Source organism: Haliotis cracherodii, unplaced genomic scaffold (assembly GCF_022045235.1).
Source record: "Haliotis cracherodii isolate W230 unplaced genomic scaffold, xgHalCrac1.p SCAF_4, whole genome shotgun sequence".
Classification (NCBI taxonomy): Eukaryota; Metazoa; Mollusca; class Gastropoda; order Lepetellida; family Haliotidae; genus Haliotis; species Haliotis cracherodii.
Window position 1 is genome coordinate 47589045 of NW_027266297.1, and position 20059 is coordinate 47609103.

Here is a 20059-nt window from a genome sequence, read left to right on the forward strand (position 1 = left end):
AAACGTCTTAAAATTTACGTCTAGTTTTTAATTAATCGTCGTTTTAGAAGTAACATAACTTCGCATAACACCACTGCCACAGGCTAATTTGCATAGCCTGTCACATGACCAGACTTTTCTCTCGTTTTTTTAAAACGCTAAAATCAGAACAGCCGGGGGCTTTACATATTGTTTTGCATAATTATATAGACATGCTACTAAAACTGTGCGACTATGAGGTACACGACAAAATATATCTATTCATCAAAGTGAACGTAACTCTCACACTCCGTGTGGCTTCAATGACAGCACGTGATGTAAACAAAGGAAAACTCCCCAAATGAACAAAGTTTTTCTGGTTTCGGCATATTTTCTCACTAAAAGTTAACCATGGCATATGTTTATCTGGATGTGTAGACTCGCAAAAAATGAAACAGAAGAAAATATTATCATTGTTGCGGTGAATAATGTGTTTTGGCGCGGTCACGGTATGTGGTTAAGCGGAACCTATGGAACGGGGTAAACAGAAGATGTAAGTATTGGAGGGACACATGTTTTTGCCAAAATTTAGGTAAACATTATTGAATGAAATTTTAGATAAAATTAATGAAATAGATGACAAACAGAAGGTCAGATATACTAAGAACACATTTTTATTACCAGATAGTGTAACAACAGGATTAACTTGCGTAATTCAATTCGGATTTGTCATGCTATTTCCGATGACGGATCATGACAGCCTGAAATGAGACTGAAGAAAAGTCTGTGCGTATTAAACATGAGAGATATTTTTTTCAGGATTTAATTGCCCATAATAAGGGATGCGTATTATACACGAATAAATATGGTATATACGAAATGTAAAGCTTTGGGCGTGTTTGTTGTTGCTAATAAACTGTATTCAACTAGAAAATATAACAAGTGTTCACAATTCTTCAGTGTTCAACTTCACTGTTGATAGATAATACAAGATAACTGGATAAAAGATGTAAATGAGTTAGTGGTATTAAAATATAAACTGACATGAAATGTATTTTAATATCCATCCATGATTAAAAATTATGTCTCACAGTTGAGACTGATGTTATTTATTCATCCTGTATTAGTGTCACTGTAAATTGTTTCATGAGCTGTTAATTAATTAAAGATTGTGAAAAAATAAAACCAACAAACTTTGTTTTTCATTCATATATGCTTTATTTCTCTGTAGTACAATCAGCTGAGAACATTAATTAGCACTTGTTAACTTAAACTAAAGACATATAATCTATTTAAAAGAAACTTTTCTTTAAGTGTAACATGAACAGTAAACACTATATATTTCATTAATCATACAATAAAACATTTGACTCTCAAAAAATATTTTTGACTCCCAAAAATTCATAGGTTGAGTCAAGGTGACTCTCAGATATTGGAGTCTTGGGGGAACCCTGACTCCAAGCATGGTTATGGCCACCTATTCACAGTGGGGAGTTTTGACTGGTGGCAGCGATGGTATAGAGAGCTCCGGGAACGTATTATCGCTGTGAGGAGTTTGAGTGTGTGGTAGGGTTGATACATGAGTGATCTTCCTTCACTAAGTGTGTGGTAGGGGTGATACATAGGTGATCTTCCTTCACTAAGTGTGTTGAGGGTGATGAATAGGTGAACTTCCTTCACTAAGTGTGTGTTGGGGGTGATACATGGGTGATCTCCCTTCACTAAGTGTGTGTAAGGGTTGATACATGGGTGATCTCCCTTCACTAAGTGTGTGTTGGGGATGATACATGGGTGATCTCCCTTCACTGAGTGTGTGTTAGGGATGATACATGGGTGATCTCCCTTCACTAAGTGTGTGTTGGGGGTGGTACATGGGTGATCTCCCTTCACTAAGTGTGTTTGGGTGATACATGGGTGATTTCCTTTCAGTTTGTGTGTGTTGGGGGTGATACATGGGTGATCTCCCTTCACTAAGTGTGTGTTGAGGATGATACATGGGTTATCTCCCTTCACTAAGTGTGTTGGGAATGATATGTAGGTGATCTTCCTTCACTGAGTGTGTGTTGGGGGTGGTACATGGGTGATCTCCCTTCAGTACGTGTGTGTTGGGGGTGGTACATGGGTGATCTCCCTTCAGTATGTGTGTGTTGGGGATGATACATGGGTGATCTCCCTTCACTGAGTGTGTGTTAGGGATGATACATGGGTGATCTCCCTTCACTGAGTGTGTTTTGGGGGTGGTACATGGGTGATCTCCCTTCACTAAGTGTGTGTTGGGGGTGATACATGGGTGATCTCCCTTCACTGAGTGTGTTTTGGGGGTGGTACATGGGTGATCTCCCTTCACTAAGTGTGTGTTGGGGGTGGTACATGGGTGATCTCCCTTCACTAAGTGTGTTTGGGTGATACATGGGTGATTTCCTTTCAGTATGTGTGTGTTGGGGGTGATACATGGGTGATCTCCCTTCACTAAGTGTGTGTTGAGGATGATACATGGGTTATCTCCCTTCACTAAGTGTGTTGGGAATGATATGTAGGTGATCTTCCTTCAGTACGTGTGTGTTGGGGGTAATACATGGGTGATCATCCTTCACATTTCAATGAAAATGCTAATTCTGTTCATCTGGTCCCTCATTAGGTTTTATATCATGAGCCTGAGGCGAGTGGTATAAAAGCGATGAGGGACGCATAAAACCCTATGTACCCCGAGTAATCCTACTACAACAAATTTAACTTAAAGACATGTTTAATATGACATTGTAAAATAATTCTAATAAATTCCAAATTTATAGAAAACAGCTGCTCGATTGATGTCACTTGTCCTTTGGCTCGGAAAAAGCCTGCAGCTTTTTTATTTGAAGCAGGGTATAAAGGATTTATTCTCTATCTCAGAAATGCAAGTGCAGCCTGTAGTGATCGTGGCAGGGTATAAGAGATTTATTCCCCAGCTGAGAAATTTTTTACCCTCCAAGGCAGGTTACACAGTATTTTATTCAGATCATGTGGACCAATCAGATCTCTTCATTCTGACATGGACCTATGATAAATGCAGTTTTATGAAAAGAATAAAAGTCTTATTTTCATCAAAAGTCATTTTTCACGATCATAAAAATAAAAAAAACAGTATTTTAACTTGTGTGAAAATAAAAAAAAGTATTTTCACGGCCTTTTGATGGCAGAACTAATTTCATCCAGAGTTACTGCCCTTGAAAGTTGTCTCCCTTGGTCCACCTGCTGACCAAGGGAAAGTTGACAAAACAAGATGAGTACCAACCTTTACCTTGTGATATTGACTACTGGATGTCATACAACTCTCATATGACAACAAACTAACACCCTGCTGTCTGTTGTGTTCTTGTTTGACTTGCAACGAAGCGGGTCAATAATCTTTGCCATGATTGTCGCTTTGTTGCATACATGTATTGGTGTGCTTGTCCACTGGTGCACCACAATACAGCTTTAATATAATGTTTTGAAGGTTTTGTGTTCTTCCCAAAATTATGAAAACATAGTTTTGCATGTATTTGTTTAAGCTTTAATGAGGAACTATTTTCTTCACAAGCTGCCGATGACTGTAGTTACTGAGAATTTGACTTGACCAGCTGTTGATAGGTCTTCAAAAAGCGGGCATTTTAGGATCAAAGTATATACAATAAATATACTATTTCATGATTTTTGTCAGAAATGATATATATCTCATTTCGTGAAGTCTGAAAACCATATTTTCAATCATTGCTTCGCAAGTAGTGAAAATATGGTTTTCAAACTTCACTTGATGAGATATACATTGTATTTGACGAAAAGCATAAAATATAATCTCAATATGTATCAAGGGTCATTAATGACAAACTTGAGCAATGCTTTGGATCTGCTGTTCACTGGTTATGCTATATAGAGTGTGTTTGGGGATGGTAAATATCCTGTATTAGGAATGTGGTCGACTGGGGGTTATTGTGGGTAAATATATATATTTAAGAACGTAGTGGGTGGGTTAGTTTAAGGGGGAGTTGAACGGCTGATGTAGTACCTATCTTTGTAGTCCTTGCATAGAAACTTATGCCCACGCGGGCGTAGTGGCTGGGAAGACGTGACGATGGCACGCTTCTTGCATGCTCGGCCGAGATGTAAGCAGCGTGTTCATTGGTTGTGTCCGTTTTCCTGGTCACATGGTCTGAGTGTTGGCTTTATAAGGCTACCCTTGGTAGGGAATCATCAGTCGTCACTCACCAGTAGCTGGTAAGCACGGTCAACTCCCGCGTCCTGAATCAGGATCATTCATTATTATTTTAGGGCTTTCATTTATATATTAGATTAGGATGTATGGATGGGGGAAAAATAGAGTAGGGATTGAATAGGTTTATTTTATAGACGTTTTACTTTTGGGAGTTAAAATAGAGGTGTGGTTAAGAGTACAAGTTTAAGTAATAAGGTTGAATAGGTTTACGTAAGGTAGGGAAGGGGGAAAATTACGTAGGGTATAGATAAGAGAAGGATTTTGCCCCTGTTTTTTTTTTTTTTCTGTTAAATAAACTTTAAATCCAACTTCATTCTTTGTGCTTTCTTTATAATTAGAATTGGTAACCCGGTCAGGAGCCTCCTAGAACGTAGAGACAAAAGGAATATACTGCTTAGGGAGAAGAGAACAGAACGCAAAATACCACAGTATAACATCTGACCTTTTGTCAACTATCTCTTTAAGTCCACTGTCACTGGGCGCCTTTTACAGGCTTAAGAGGGAGCCTATTACAAATTTGCTGTCGAGACCAGGATCGGGTTATATTTTTCAATTTCTAGTTATAGTCTGTTTCTGAAAACTAAGTTAAAATTCAAGTGAAAATATGACTGAAGGTTTAGGTTTAAATTGGTCAGTTTTGTCTGATACTGATGATGATCATTTTCTTGATAGTGCCGGTGTTAATGCACAAGAACCACTTATCGATTTGACAAGTGAGATATCATGATATAACATTTATACTAAGTTTTCCTATAATAATTAGATCCACATCAAGTGCTTTTATGACTTATCATGGTGTGATATTTATACATCATTTCATATAATTACAGTTTAGCAAGTAATACTTATCATCAGGTAAAATGCATATATAAAAAATATCAGTAGTTTCAGTTATAGCTTTTTAGATAGATGCTAGCCTAAGGTAATGGGAGCCATCTTCTAGACATACTATTCAATAAGACAAGAGTTATGTCTACATAGTTTAATAGATTTGAAGCTTTTAGATAAATGCCAGGCTAAGGTATCAAGATCCCATCTCCCAGACAAAAGATATGTCTACATAGTCTTATAGATTACCTTGAACTATTTTATTTAAGTAAATCTGTCATCACCTATATTAGAATAACATTCAGCAATTACTTCAATTTAGACTCATTAAGGATTAGCCTCCATACAAGCTCGTCTATAGGGCATTAAGGATTAGCCCCAACACAAGCTTGTCTATAGTGTCACCATAATCTCTTTCAAAGCATCCAGTAAATAGGTCAACAAGATTAGTACTAGTCCAACAGGATTAACAGGATTAAGTATTCATTTAGCATAGGGTACAACCCATCATGTATCAACCAATCATATTCCATTTTATTGTTCTAATTTTTGTTAAATACATACAGAAACCACTTGTTAGGGGAGAGAAGGGGTTTGACTCTCTTGCCAAGCAGACCTCTCTCCCACAGCCCAGAGGGTTGTACCGATTCTCTGTGGCACCCTCAGCTATTTTCTAAGTAATTGTAAATTGTTCATTGTTCTTGTAAATAAAATTGTAATTAGTCTCCTGTGACTCCAGCTCTTTGCTGACTAATTCCCCCAAGAAATCCAGCACGCCATTTTAACGGTTTTGTTCAACTGAACTGAACCATAATAATTCCATAATAATTTGGCGGAGAATCATCAATTTCGGAACCACGGAGCCCAGGAACTAACTACAACCAGCTACAAGAACCCATTGGAGGACATGTCCAACTGTGATCATCTGATGGAATAACAAGCAAGCTGCATCCACGTCTGACCTCAACACTGGATTAAAGACAACCAACTCAACTGCCAAAGACACCAACAAAGGAAGAAAAAGTCATCAAATATTGTAAGTACAGCATTACATTGTTGATTACTTGTCTTTCTTTAATTTAGTACGGTACATACTAATAGGTGTCATGGCAAATATGGAGTCTGGTATGGAAAGTAACTTTGAAAGTGAAATTCCAACAGTGTCTTTAGTTACGCCCTTTGCCAAAAGTGTAATTCAGGCAAAATTTGGTACAAAAACAACAAATTGTTTAGTAGATACAGGGGCATCCATTTCTTGTATTTCGTCTGCTTTTCTGAGCACAGCTTTTGAAAACCTTACTCTTGGAAACTCACCCTTTCCACAGGTAAAAGGTGTTGGCGGCGAATTGCATAAAGTGTTAGGTTCAGTTGTGTTAGATTTTGTCATTGAGGATCAGTAATTTTCTCAAAGATTCCATGTTCTGCCTACACTACCAGAGGCATTGATACTAGGTGAAAACATCCTTGATGACGATGATGCAGTCATTCCTTGATATTTAACAACAGCACCTCAGATAGGCAATATATCAATTTCATAGCCAATTCAGTGCAAGGGATTTGTGGATTAGCAAAAACAATAGATCAGATTTACATCCCCCCTCAGAGTGAAATCCATTTCTAGGTTAGACTATCAGAGGCCAATGAGGATTCCCTCATCCTCATTGAACCCATTGCTTCCCTCACTGCTCATTCAGAAGTAGCAGGTGGTAGAACTCTTTCCAAAGTGGAAGGCAAAACTGCTACATTTAGGCTTATGAATCCCTCCCAAGAAGAAAAGGTTCTTGACAAGGGTACAGTTGTAGACAAATTTAGTTACATTGACAAAGACTCTGTTTTTGAAATCGGCTCTGACCAACCATTCATAAGTACCGTTAACACTGACAATGAAAAGAGAGACAATGGCACCAGGGACTATGTTAAAATTGCAAAAGAATTAGGATTTGATTTGACCAATACACAACTGACTCCAGACCAAGGACACATACTACTTAGATTTTTGGGACAAAATAGAGACATGTTTTCAACGAGTCTTGCAGATTTAGGAAAGACTGACATGCACCAACATATCATTGACACTGGCAACCACCTACCTGTTAAATGTAGACCATATCGCCAATCTCCTCATCTCCAAAAAGTCACTGAAGGTGATTTTCTGAAGTATGATTTGATCAAGGAGTCTACTTCTATGTATTCAGCTCCCATTATCTTCTACATAGACTTCTACAGGAAGTATGTGAAAAATTATGCTCACATAGCGCTTCCACTGAATGCTTTGCTAAAGAAGCATTCAGAGTCAGAAGTAGGAAAGAAACCAAAGTTCCAATGGTCACTTGAGTGTGATCAGGCATTCAACACACTCAAACATGCTATGAGTAATACACCTGTTCTGGCTTATCCAAATTTTGACAAAGAATTTCTTCTTGCAACTGATGCCAGTGATATGAGCATAGGTTTTGTTTTGAGTCAAAAAGATGAGAAAATACCGTATTTCTTGAGTACCGTGAGCACGAAACACCGGAAATACCATGTCAACAAATCCATACTGAAGTACGCAAAATAATTATGTTATTACACTGTCTGTCTATAAAAAGTGTTCTTTGTATTTCTGGACTTATGTTTGTAACTGACTTCATTAATTTTATTCAAAATTCCTTATAATATTGTTTTTATTAATTTCGGCGAAATCGTGTGTGAAGCGATCAGAAGATCGCACAACTCACCGTTATTAACAGCAACCATGGTCAGAATACCGCTATTGACGCCTTGAAACGAACTTTAGTTGACAGAGAATGGATACATATATCATAAATGACATACTTTGACTCGTTAAAAGTCATATTTGTTTTTGTTTGACGATTCTATGTCAACATGAAATTCTTGCGCTTACGTGCTCACGTGCATGTGAGCCTTGACGGTGACTGGTCAGACATGTTCCATGTAAAAAATAATACCCGGGAATAGCGATCAGCTGCTTCGCTTAGGGTTATTATTATTTTAAATATGTTTAGTAAAGGCTGCATATAATTAAGAAAATAATGGAATATATTATTCCTGATAAATAAAATAGTTTCAGATACAATTGTTGCCGATCCTTGCATTAAAAATCCTATAAAGTTATATCACTGGGTGTGTCTTGACCGAATCACCGGTCGATTCCAAGAAAACGTGTGTACAGCTGATTGCTGTTTCCGGCTTAGTTTACGAGAAAATACACAAGGTAATCTTAATCCCTAGATATAAAACAATGCCTAGCAGAACAATAAATACTATTTAAACGGTAAATAAACATGTCTGGTGATTTTTTATCTCAAATTTCGAATTTGTACTGACGAAGTTTCTCAGCACCCGTTCGTTTGCCGGACTTCGCTGAAAGGGTACGGTGTAAATTTTTTCTGCGCATAATATTCAAATTTCTTTTTTTCCAAAATATTGAACCCGCTAGAGGGGGGTGCGCATTATACATGGGTGCGCACTATACTCAAGAAAATACGGTAATGAACATCCAATAGCTTTTGGTGGTAGAGCTCTTCATGGCAGCGAAAAGAACTGGAGCATTACAGAAAAGGAAGGCTTAGCTCTAGTTGAAGCCATTAGATCCTTTCGTCCATACCTTGCAAATTCCAAATTCACAGTCTACACTGATCATATAGCATTGAAATGGCTGAAATCCATCGAGGATGCCACAGGTAGGTTAGGGCGATGGTCTTTGGAACTTTCTACCTACACTTTATACAAATGGGCAAAGCCAATGGGAATGCCGATGCTCTCTCACGTAGGGAATATGAGGAAAATATTGACTGTAATGATCAGACAGAAGATACTGAGAAAACAGTCTTCTCAGTAACTTCAACTCAGCAAAGTAAATCAACTAGCAGTACCACAATCTTGCCAAACACCCATTCATCCACACAGGTCACACAGACAACTCAGAGACTGAGGATATTTGCACACCTATTGTCAATCACTTAGAATCAGACTCACAGACAACACATTGGTTAGTCACCTTTGAATGTGAAGAGGATTATCAGTCAGTACCAGTTAATGTTTTCGCAGCATTACATGCTACAAATGTTGATGTTACTCAAGACACATTGGTTGAAGTAAGTATAAAAGAACATCCAAATTTACTTCACCAAAGGATTTCAACCAAATCTTTGACTACAAAGAGGATGATGTCCTTCCACAAAATGAAAAGGATCATCAAAAGATTCTTATCAAAGCCAATACTTTTGAAATTGATGAAGGCATCCTATACAGATTCGTTCCACAAAGACAGAAAGGCCATGCAGACAAGTTCATTAAACAGCTGGCAGTCCCAAAAACCCTCAGGAATCAAGTCCTGCAATCCTACCATGACTCAGAGTTTGACGGTTGCCACCATGGGAAAGAAAGGATGCACAACACCATGAGACCTAAGTACTACTGGCCCAAAATGTACAGCGATGTTGCTACTTATATCCAGACGTGTGAGGTATGTCAACAGACCAAGAGGCACTACCATGGCAAGAAGGCACCACTTCGTCCACTACCTGTAGAAGAGGTCTTCACCCGATGGCACGTTGACATTCTCGGTCCACTGCCAACAACACCAGACAAGTACAAGTACATTTTGGTCATCACAGATGCATCATCCAGATGGTGTGAAGCCTTTCCACTTAGGACCCAAGAAGCCAAAGAAGTAGCAGATGTTCTTTTTCGAGAAATATTTTGTTGGTATGGTGGTCCAAAGACCTTAATTTCAGACGGAGGTCAGAATTTCATGTCCAAACTTATCAAAGCAATTTGTGAACTTTTGGCAATTAAATTTACCCATACCAGCCCATACCATCCTCAAACTAACAGCTGTGTAGAAAGGCTCAATTCTTATATCAATCAATCAATCACTAAGAGCCTATTGTAACAAGTCTCAGAATGATTGGCCCAGTTTTATTCCTGGCATCATGATGGCCTATCGGATGTCCCCAAATTCATCAACACAAATGCCCATACATTATGCTTTTTGGACGAGAAATGAGAGCTCCACAAGATGTAGCATTAATTCCAAAAGAAAATTTAGGCCACAATAGCAAAATTTATCTTTCAAATTTGCTTGAGGAGCTGGAAATCACTAGAACAATTGCAGCTAAAAACACTGCTCGAGCTAAGGAGGTGTATTCAGAACAATATAATCAAAAGGCTAAAGAACCAGAATTTGCCCCAGGTCAAAGAGTTTGGCTTTTCTGTCAAAAAGTTGAAAAAGGCTTTTCCATCAAATTAACCAAAAAGTGGTATGGTAGCTATTTTATCATCCCTACAGGTCCAAATTATACCTACAAACTATGCCGAAGTTCTGACGACAAAATACACAAACCACTGGTCCATGCCAACCGTCTGAAGCCATATTTTGATCCTGCTGATCGTCCACAGTATCCTCCAGAACCATACCTCAATGACACTAGTAACATAGATTCAGGAGTCATGGATGACAATGAGGAACCAGTCAATGATTCATAGCCTGACAGCAACAATTCCCAGTTGACATGCTCAACTTGTCAAGAAACTAATCAATCACCTCATCGACAGAAAGGTCACAAGGACAATTCAAAAACTAAGGCAGGCACTTCCAGCAACAAGAATTCGAAGCAAAAGACCCTAACAAAGAAGAAAAACCCTGCTCCAAGTACAACAGAAAAACCTGCCACTCCCAGTACAAAAATGACGAAGGAAAATCATGCCACACCAGGTCCTAGTGCTCCAACCTAGGAAAATGAAAAAGTAAATAAAGGGAACAGAGGAGTGAATAGTAAGTATCACCAGCCCAAATCCAGAAAACAACTTTACGACAGCCAGGTACAATCTCCAAGTCAGAGTCCAACATCAGGTAACCAAACCAAGGATATCCCTCCTATTTTCAATCTAGAGGACATCCACTCAATTGTAAGTTCTAAGAGAGCAAATGGCAAAATCTACTACAGAGCTAAATGGAAGGACCCAGAAAGAGGAAACACATGGGAGTATGGCAGCAGCATTCCAGACTCCATTCGGAGAGAATTTCACCTCAAAAGAAGTATGTCAGGAAAACGACGAAAACGTCCACTGAAGAATCATAAGTTTTTCGACCAAAAGGAATCAGCCCTAGACAATAAATCAGTCAATGTTCTGTCAGGGAATACAATGTCAGGGAATGTCGAGCAAGAGAACACCAAACTGTGCATAGAATTAGATGTCAAACCATATCCGTTTATTCCAAAACACCTACGAAAAGTAGAGGGTCATGTAATGAAGAGAGTTATGGGCATTGAAATTATTCAAGGAGACTGCTATGTCAAGACCTCACATACCAACAACAAAGATGATTATGATTACCAAACACACTATTTTGAAAGTGTTCCTCCCCACCTCATACAGTGCTACCTTGATGATAGCTGGAAGGATATCTCTGAGTGGTCCTATGGAGATGATAATCCTCCATATGATCCAGATGAACTACCAATTTAAATCCAAAAGGGTTATTGTTCTAAATTAAGACTTGGGAAACATCAAAACCTTTTACTATTGTGCTACAACCACACACCATAGGCCCCATCTACCATACCAGGATCAACTCCCCATACATACCTGTAGATGCCAAATGAAAATATTCTTGACCAAAATACAAAATCTCCTGAATAAATGGTACAAAACAGCTATTAGCTGTATCTTGTTATGTTTATTTGTGTCAAGTCTTTTCACTTTGGGTCACCAGTTTCTCCAGTGGAGAACAAATGGCATCAGCCTGATCATCTGAGCTATTTGTATCACAACAGAGTTTGAGCATTGACCTGATCAACCAATCTCAAAAGCGAAGCGAATCAAACCGAAATGAACCGAGTTGAACTGAACCGTATCGCGAATCGAAACGAAATGAGTCAAACCAAAGCGAATCAAACCGAAATGAACCGAGTTGAACCGAAGGGTATTGGGAATCAAAATGAAATGAACCTAACCATACTGGGAATCAAAACGAAACCGAACCGTATCGCGAATCGAAATGAAATTAACCAAACCAAAAGCGACCCATACAGGGAATCGAACCGAAACCGTAGTGAAGCAAAATAAACCAAAATGAATTGAACAAAAATCAAAGCAAATTGAATTGAAGCAAAACAAACTGAATTGAAATAAAGCAAACCTAAATGAACCAAAACAAAGAAAAGGCAAACCCAAAAGTTACAAAAACTAACAAATAATTCTAAAAAGGATATACATAAGTTCTAACACTTTGTATACCTTATTAGTGTAGTTAATCAATGCACTTGTTATATGCACATGCACATATATGTATATATAATGCATCTAATGATTGTATCCAAAAATATAGAAGGATATTTTTTTCCATGATACACTTTTGTAATTTGCCGCAATACATTCTTCTTCCTGGTCATGACACCATTTAGTAATGCACGTGTACCTAATAATGTACTGATTTTTTTTTATCATATTTGTTTTATTTTCTAGTTATTACATACGAACTGAGGAAGTATGGATATTTTTTATATATGACATATTATTTGAACATGCTAACTCTCTTCTCTTTGTTTTCCATGTAAAAACTCTATAACGGATAATGGAGAAAACCAACTATCCTAAAACCTCAAACCAGGATGGGGAACTCAAGGCCTCCTACATCACCCATAAAACCACCAGTACAGAGTGCCAAGACAATCCAGCTCCACATCCAGATTCACTGATGACAGTAGAAAGAACTTTTACATTATGTTTCCTTATACCAAAGAGACTCTACAAAAATTGTTATTTACTATACTAGCAGTTTAACTTAATACATTGTCCAACTATGCCATAATTATTTTATTTTTTACACGTTTGGGGTCCAAACTTTTTCAGACGGAGGGGAAGTTAATTTGACGGGACGTCATGTGATTGGCAAGATTATATTGTTCATTTTGAACAAGTTGCTTCATGGAATGGGTGCACCGAGTATGAAAAGCCTCAACAACTTAGTATGTGTTTGAGAGGCGCAGCACAAAAACTTCTGAGTAATCTTACGTTAGGACAACTCAAAAGTTATCAGGCAGTCAAAAGTGCATTGAGCCAGCGTTTCAACCCAGTAGAAAGTAATGTAGCCTATAGAAGTGAATTCCGAAATCGTTGACGAGGTCATGACGAAACCGTTTCAGATTATGGGTATCAGCTCCGTAGATTAGCAAATTTAGCTTACCCTACCAGCACTTATTCATCACTAGAGGTACATTTAATTGATCAGTTCTTAACTGGCCTGCATAGCTTTGACATGAGGAAACATGTCACCTTTGCACATCCCCAAACACTTGAAAATGCTATTTCATACGCCATGGAGTTTGAAGCTGTCGAAGGTAGCAGGAGAAAGAAACCTGAAACTTTAGACAGAGAAGCAGGAATCAATCAAACTGTTCAACCAGTTGGTAGAACTTGGGTGACACTTGAGGCAGTTGCCAAGTTGATCGATGATGGTCTGGAAAGTTTCAAACGTAGCTTACATAGTGTTAGGCCCAATACTTAGGTCATTTCCGTGATAGGTGTCATAACTTATCAATGCTGGGTTTACCGGATCAGTCTGTTACCAATAAACCTGAATGGGGAAACTAGATGAGGCTGAGATCGAGGCTAAGATTTCAGCCAATGTTGGGCAGATGGGTAGGCCATGTGAAGCTGTAGTTCCGGTGAAGTTATCTTCACCTGATGCGAAAGACAAACCTATTTTAACTGTTGATGTTGGAGTGCAAGTAGATTTACCTAAGTTGGTAGGGAATAGTGTAGATTCCCAGGCGAAGCAATCTTCACTCCATGATGTTGGGTCAAGAAGTGAGTCTACCTATAGATCTCATGGTTGGTACCCCACCTGCAACTGATTGTGACCGTTGCCCTAGTGACTATGTGAAATGGTTGAGGGAGACCATGCAAGGCATATTTCAGTTTGCAAATGACCAGCTAGGTAGAGCCGCTCAATTACAAAAGAGAAACTATGACCACAAGTTGAAGGTTAGATCTTATGAAGGAGGCTCCTTTGTTTGGTGATGGTATCCGCCTAAGGCTAATTAGAAGTTTGGGTTGGGATGGGATGGACCCTATTTGGTAGTAGGCCAGCTGTCCCCTACAACATATCGAATCCAGAGGAGTCAGGGGAAGCCAGTTATCAGCGTCTATGTTGATCAACTAAAACCATTTGAGGGTTCTCCATGTCCCAGGAATTGGTTGAATCAACCAGACGATGACCCCGCTGCTGCGGAGGTCCAAGACCTCACATTTGCGGATATAGAGGGATCCTATTCAGAGGGGGGAGTAAGAACTCCAGTCGCTGTGAGAACTCATGCGGGGAGGACTATCAAACCGCGGATAAGGTTTAGTCCCAGTTAGATGGGAGGGGGGTGGTGTTCAGCGATATGTAAATAGTTCCATTGTTGTTTGATTGTGTTGTTCGTTGTTGTTTTTGGTTTTGGTGTTTTTTTTGCGAGGGGTTCCTGATGGACAAACTTGACAACTATATTTTTCACTGGGAATCGATCTGATGGAACTGCAAATAAAGGTAAGCCAGGCTGAAATGACCGATTTTACGGAACGGGAACGGCCTGTCTGGCCGGACGAGGGCATGACATGTGCCGTAGAGGGATGTGATACGAGAGACTTTACAAAATACGGGCAGATGGTGGACCATTGGGTCCAGGCACACTGCCCTAAACATAATCTAAGGGAGTTCTCCATCTGCCAGAGGGTGTTCCAACGCAAGCCAGAGGTGGAAAGACATGCTAGGACCCATTCACTGCCAGGAATCATTACTATAGTCCAGAGGAGGAACCGCCAGTTCCATGACCCAGGAGACTGTTTACTTCCCCGGAAAGACTCTGTTCCAGGGTCTAGAAGATTGGAAAGGGATCAGGCTACCCTATTATGATCGGCATAACCCAAACGACGCCTGAGCCCGGAAGCACAAGAAGTAGAAGACCAGGAGGCACTGGCAAACTTCTCAAGTGATTGAGAAATCCATGTATCTCATTTCTTCGCATTTTGTTGATATTGTTTGTGCCTAAATCTTGTTATTTTTAAAAAAATAATTATATACTCCACAGGTTTATCTATATATTTACACTTGTTGATATATTTGGATTTTTTTTTTTTTAAATTTTTGAAGGGGGCAAAAAGGGGAACTTTTTGACTTTAGGGTGGGGGGGAATGTGGTCGACCAAGGGTTATTGTGAGTAAATATACATATTTAAGAACGTAGTGGGTGAGTTAGTTTAAGGATGAGTTGAACGGCTGACGTAGTACCTATCTTTGTAGTCCTTGCGTAGAAACTTGTGCCCACGCGGGCGTAGTGGCTGGGAAGACGTGACGATGGCACACTTCTTGCATGCTCGGCTAGGCGGAAGCCATGATTTGGAGAGCCGAGATGTAAGCAGCGTGTTCATTGGTTGTGTCCTTTTTCCGGGTCACATGGTCCACGTGTTGGCTTTATAAGCCTACCCTTGGTAGGGAATCGTCAGTCGTCACTCACCAGTAGCTGGTAAGCACGGCGATTCCCACATCCTGAATCAGGATCATTCATTATTATTTTAGGGCTTTCGTTGAGGTGTTAGATTAAGATGTATGGGTGGGGGAAAAAGGAGAGTAGGGATTGAATAGGTTTATTTTATAGACATTTTACTTTTGGGAGTTAAGTTAGAGGTGTGGTTAAGAGTACAAGTTTAAGTAATAAGGTTGAATAGGTTTACGTAGGTAGGTAAGGGGGAAAATTACGTAGGGTATAGATAAGAGAAGGATTTTGCCCCTGTTTTTTTTTTTTTCTGTTAAATAAACTTTAAATCCAACTTCATTCTTTGTGCTTTCTTTATAATTAGAATTGGTAACCCGGTCAGGAGCCTCCAAGAACGTAGAGACAAAAGGAATACTGCTTAAGTAGAAGAAAACACAACGCAAAATACCACAGTATAACATCTGACCTTTTGTCAACAATCTCTAAAAGTCTACTGTCACTGGGCACCTTTTACAGGCTTCAGAGGGTGCCTATTACAGGAATAAACATCGTATTTAGCGAGCCTTAGCGATGTTTCGGTAATGTTTGTGAGAGATGGAAAGTGATTTTCAATTGAAGAATGACAATATATGATAAAGAGGTTATCTCGCTTGTGTGTTTGGGGATGGTAAATATCCTGTATTGGGAATAAACATTGTATTTAGCGAGCATTGGCGATCTAAATATATAGTCTTAACTACAGCTGAGGGTGCCACAGAGTTGGTATGACCCTCTGGGCTGTGGGAGAGAGATCTGCTTGGTTGGAGGGACAAACCCCTTCTTGTTGTTGCATTAAGTGTTTAAGAGGTCGCCTTCTGCTAAAGCAATTTTGGCTGATCTGTCTCTCTTTGGGACTCCTGTGTGTGAGTAGGGTACACATATCTATTGTGAGTTTGGTTTTCACATAATTACTGTTTTTGCATTGATATGATTTCTATTTTCTTAAATTGATGTAATTTAATTTTTATCCTTGGCTGCTCTGTTTAAATACGTTCGAGTAACTGTTCATCTCTCAGAAATAGAGTTAGTTTGGCCTTCGCTATTGCATCTCTTTCCTTTAGGAGATCTATGACAGATAGTGGATCTAACTGCAATTCTTGTTTTAACCTATCCCTAGCGTGGTCTTGACATTCTAGTAACATGTGAGCAATCGTTTCAGCCTGATTGCAAGATGAACAAACCTTGTCATAGTGCTTTTTGAGACTGAGTCTGAGGCGTGAAATGGAAATTTCAATTTTCCTTTCCTTTGAGTATGAGTTTGGCTTTTGTTGGATCTTGGGTTGAATTTTGTATAGCCATCTGCCGATCTTACTTGCGTCCCATTGGGCTTGCCATCTTTCTGCTATGGAGGCTTTGATTTTGCTTTTTATCTCTAGTTTACTAAAGGGAATAGGCTGTATCCCCGCTTTGTTTAGAGCTAGCTTCGCCAGTGAGTCTGCTTTTTCATTTCGATGAATATCTATGTGAGAGGGGATCCAGCACTCCACAGCTCCACCTGTTGCCCTTGGTCCAATAGTTTTGTATATTCGTATAGAATATTGTTGACTGTGTTTTGAGTTCGGCATTTGAGTTTCTGCCACTGATGGCTTGAAGTGCACTTAGCAAGTCTGACAGAACAACTGCCTTTGCTTCTGGAAGTTCCGGTATGAGTCTGTGTGCATCTTAGCAGCTTTCCACTAAAATTATTACTGCCATAAGAGCTATTCTTGAAGCTCTTTAAACCTATATCGTTAATAAACATTATCTTAATTATGACACAAATCTTAGCTAAGACAGTGAACTCTTTTGTGACAGAGGTAAAATAAGCTGTGTGTTTCCCAATTATTATGGTTCTTTTCGCATGAACAAAGCCTTCCAAATGGCTTGCTGGTTTTCTAAGGGGAATTAGTCAGCAAAGAGCCAGAGTCACAGGAGACTAATCACAATTTTATTTACAAGCACAATTAAAATTTCTTAACTACAGCTGAAGGTGCCACAGAGAGTTGGTACAACCTTGGGGCTGTGGGAGAGGTGAGCCTACACTATGGGTTGAGCCCTACAGAGGGGAATACTTAATCCTCTTCATCCTGTTAGACTGACACTAATCTTGTTGTCATATTATAATATATTTACGGGGTACTTGGAAAGAGATTATGGTATCACTATAGACTAGCTTGTATGGGGCTAATCCTTAATGAGTCTAAATTGAAGTATTTGCTGAATGTTATTCTAATATAGGTGATGACAGATTTACTTAAATAAAATAGTTCCAGTCAATCTATAAAACTATGTAGACATATCTTTTATCCTAGATAATATTATACCTGAGAGATCGGAACTTGCTACTTTATCTAAATGCTTTAATTTTTTAACTTATGCTGCATTACTCCGTATTGCATTTACTGCTGTATTTGACACAGAGACGAACTGTGTGAGATCCAGCTGCTGAAGAAAGTTGTTTCAATCTGTCCAGGAAGCAGCGCCCCCTCCCACACAGTCGGCACATGACCCGGAAGTCATGACGTCACGTCAAAACACATAACTGCCTTGTCAGCCACACGGAACGGCCTTATCTGTACCCCTCTTGGAAATATTAAAGCTTTATATGATCCTTACTTTGTGATGTTTACTATGACAAAGTCTGCTGTTTGTTTATTGTATTTGGTTTGTTACCTTTGACTTCATTCTATTGTTAATTGGTAACGTTTCTCGCTCGTGTTTGTGGCTCTCGTCAAGGTATTTACGAGCGTATTGTTGTTTCCCGCCATTTTTCCCCGCCCTTTTGCGATTCACGTGTCCACAAATTTTTGTGTTTTTTGTTTTGAATTCACTCTGTGGTTGGAGTTTTGCATTAAATTTAATTGTTTGTATTTGGCGTGTTTGAAGCGTAATTGTTTGCTCTTATAAACTTTGTAACAGAAAAAGTTATGTTGAGTTACATTATGCTTCACGTTGTGTGTTTTGCTCATCGTTTGGCTTTTGCTGAAATTCCAGTATGCCGTGGGAATAAATCTGGACTGTACAACCCCATGTACCCTCACAGAGTAGTGCAGATACTGTAGTCCCCTGTCGCCAGTTTCCTTCACCGCTTACCTACGAGTGTCTTGGAAACGCTTCACTCAACGTGTGCGTCGACACTCCAACATGCCTTACAAGGTAGAGTCTGCCTCCCATTGCACGACAAACGACCGTTCTTAGTCTCCTACACCACCCTTCCCATTGCTTCGACTTCATCGTCTTTGGCATCACCCGTAACGGGTTTACCGTCACATCTGCCATCTACGTCGACAACCTTGACTACTCAGGCGCCTCCCACTACTCCGGCGTATGTACATGCCCCCCCTGTCATCGTTTATGGATCCATCTTGGATACAAGCTTGGATGCAAGCTTGGATGCAGTCATTGTTTGCGCAAGCGACTCCCACCTCAGCGGCGCCGATGGTGCCTCCTGCGACACTGGCGCCACTGACGGCCCCGACTACAGACACTCCGATTCCTGCGGCCCCCTCTACATCGGCACTCATTCAAGTCCTTATCTAAGTCCTCTCGATCCTCTACCACCCGACCCAATGATGACAGACCTTGTTACGGCGTTGGATGAGGACTTTGCTAGGTTGTCTCTAATGCCGTCGTTCAAGGCTCCTCGTTTCCAGCTAATGGTTTCCCATATGCAGTGCGCATATCCTGGACGAGGATTTACATCGAATGACCGGGTCATCCCAGTCCGCCACCATATGTATGCCGGACTCCCGACTCGCTTTCGTGGAAACGGAACTGCGGCGTTCGTTAAAGCCACTGTCTACACTCGCCTCCTCTGCCAGAGCCATGGATCAAGATCTCTCAGAGTCCAATCCTAACAGGATCGACCACCTACGCACTGTTATGACCTTCCAACTTCGCCAGGTCGACCATTTGCGAAATCATCTGAGAGCCGCTACACGAAGGTTGGGTTACTTGACTTCAAGCGTTCCTTACTACGACAACCTTGGTCGGGTCCTACCCTTTTTAATGGTGCCATTTCCACTACACATGCAAGGGTGCCGATTCCACCTCCAAGCGTTAACCGGCGGGACCTCAACGACTGGGACCTCCCACCCCAGCCGTTCCGGTCACTGAGACGACTGTAGGAAGGAGACTAGGCCGGTTTGGGAGAAACTGGTCTATACTGGAGGACCCATTCATCACAAATGTCAACCTTCAGGGGTACCAGCTCCCACTGGCAGTACGTCCTCCCCTGACGTCCGCTTAGACAACAGTCGCTTATTCGACACACCCCTTCACGACAGCATCGACTCCCTACTTCGGAAGGACGCCATAGAGATCCTGCATGACCCGACTCGGAATGAAGGATTTTACTCCCCGATGTTTCTGGTTCCCAAGAAGGGAACCACCAGCTGGCGCATGAAACACAACCTCTCAACTTTCAACCGGCGCTACCTGGAACGTCCTCCTTACTTCCGAATGACGACGTTGCAACTCAGGACAAGAATCACAGAAGGCGATTCCCTGATCAGCCTCAACATCCAGGACGCCTA

At 40.2% G+C, this 20059-nt stretch overlaps 1 protein-coding gene and 1 pseudogene across 1 annotated transcript in view; both read left to right on the top strand.

Annotated features, from left to right (window-relative positions):
- Positions 1 to 20059, top strand: part of LOC139479081 (tyrosine-protein kinase SYK-like) — a 234636-nt gene that overhangs the window by 8721 nt on the left and 205856 nt on the right. The window lies entirely within an intron of this gene.
- Positions 12900 to 13693, top strand: LOC139479453 (uncharacterized; annotated as a pseudogene).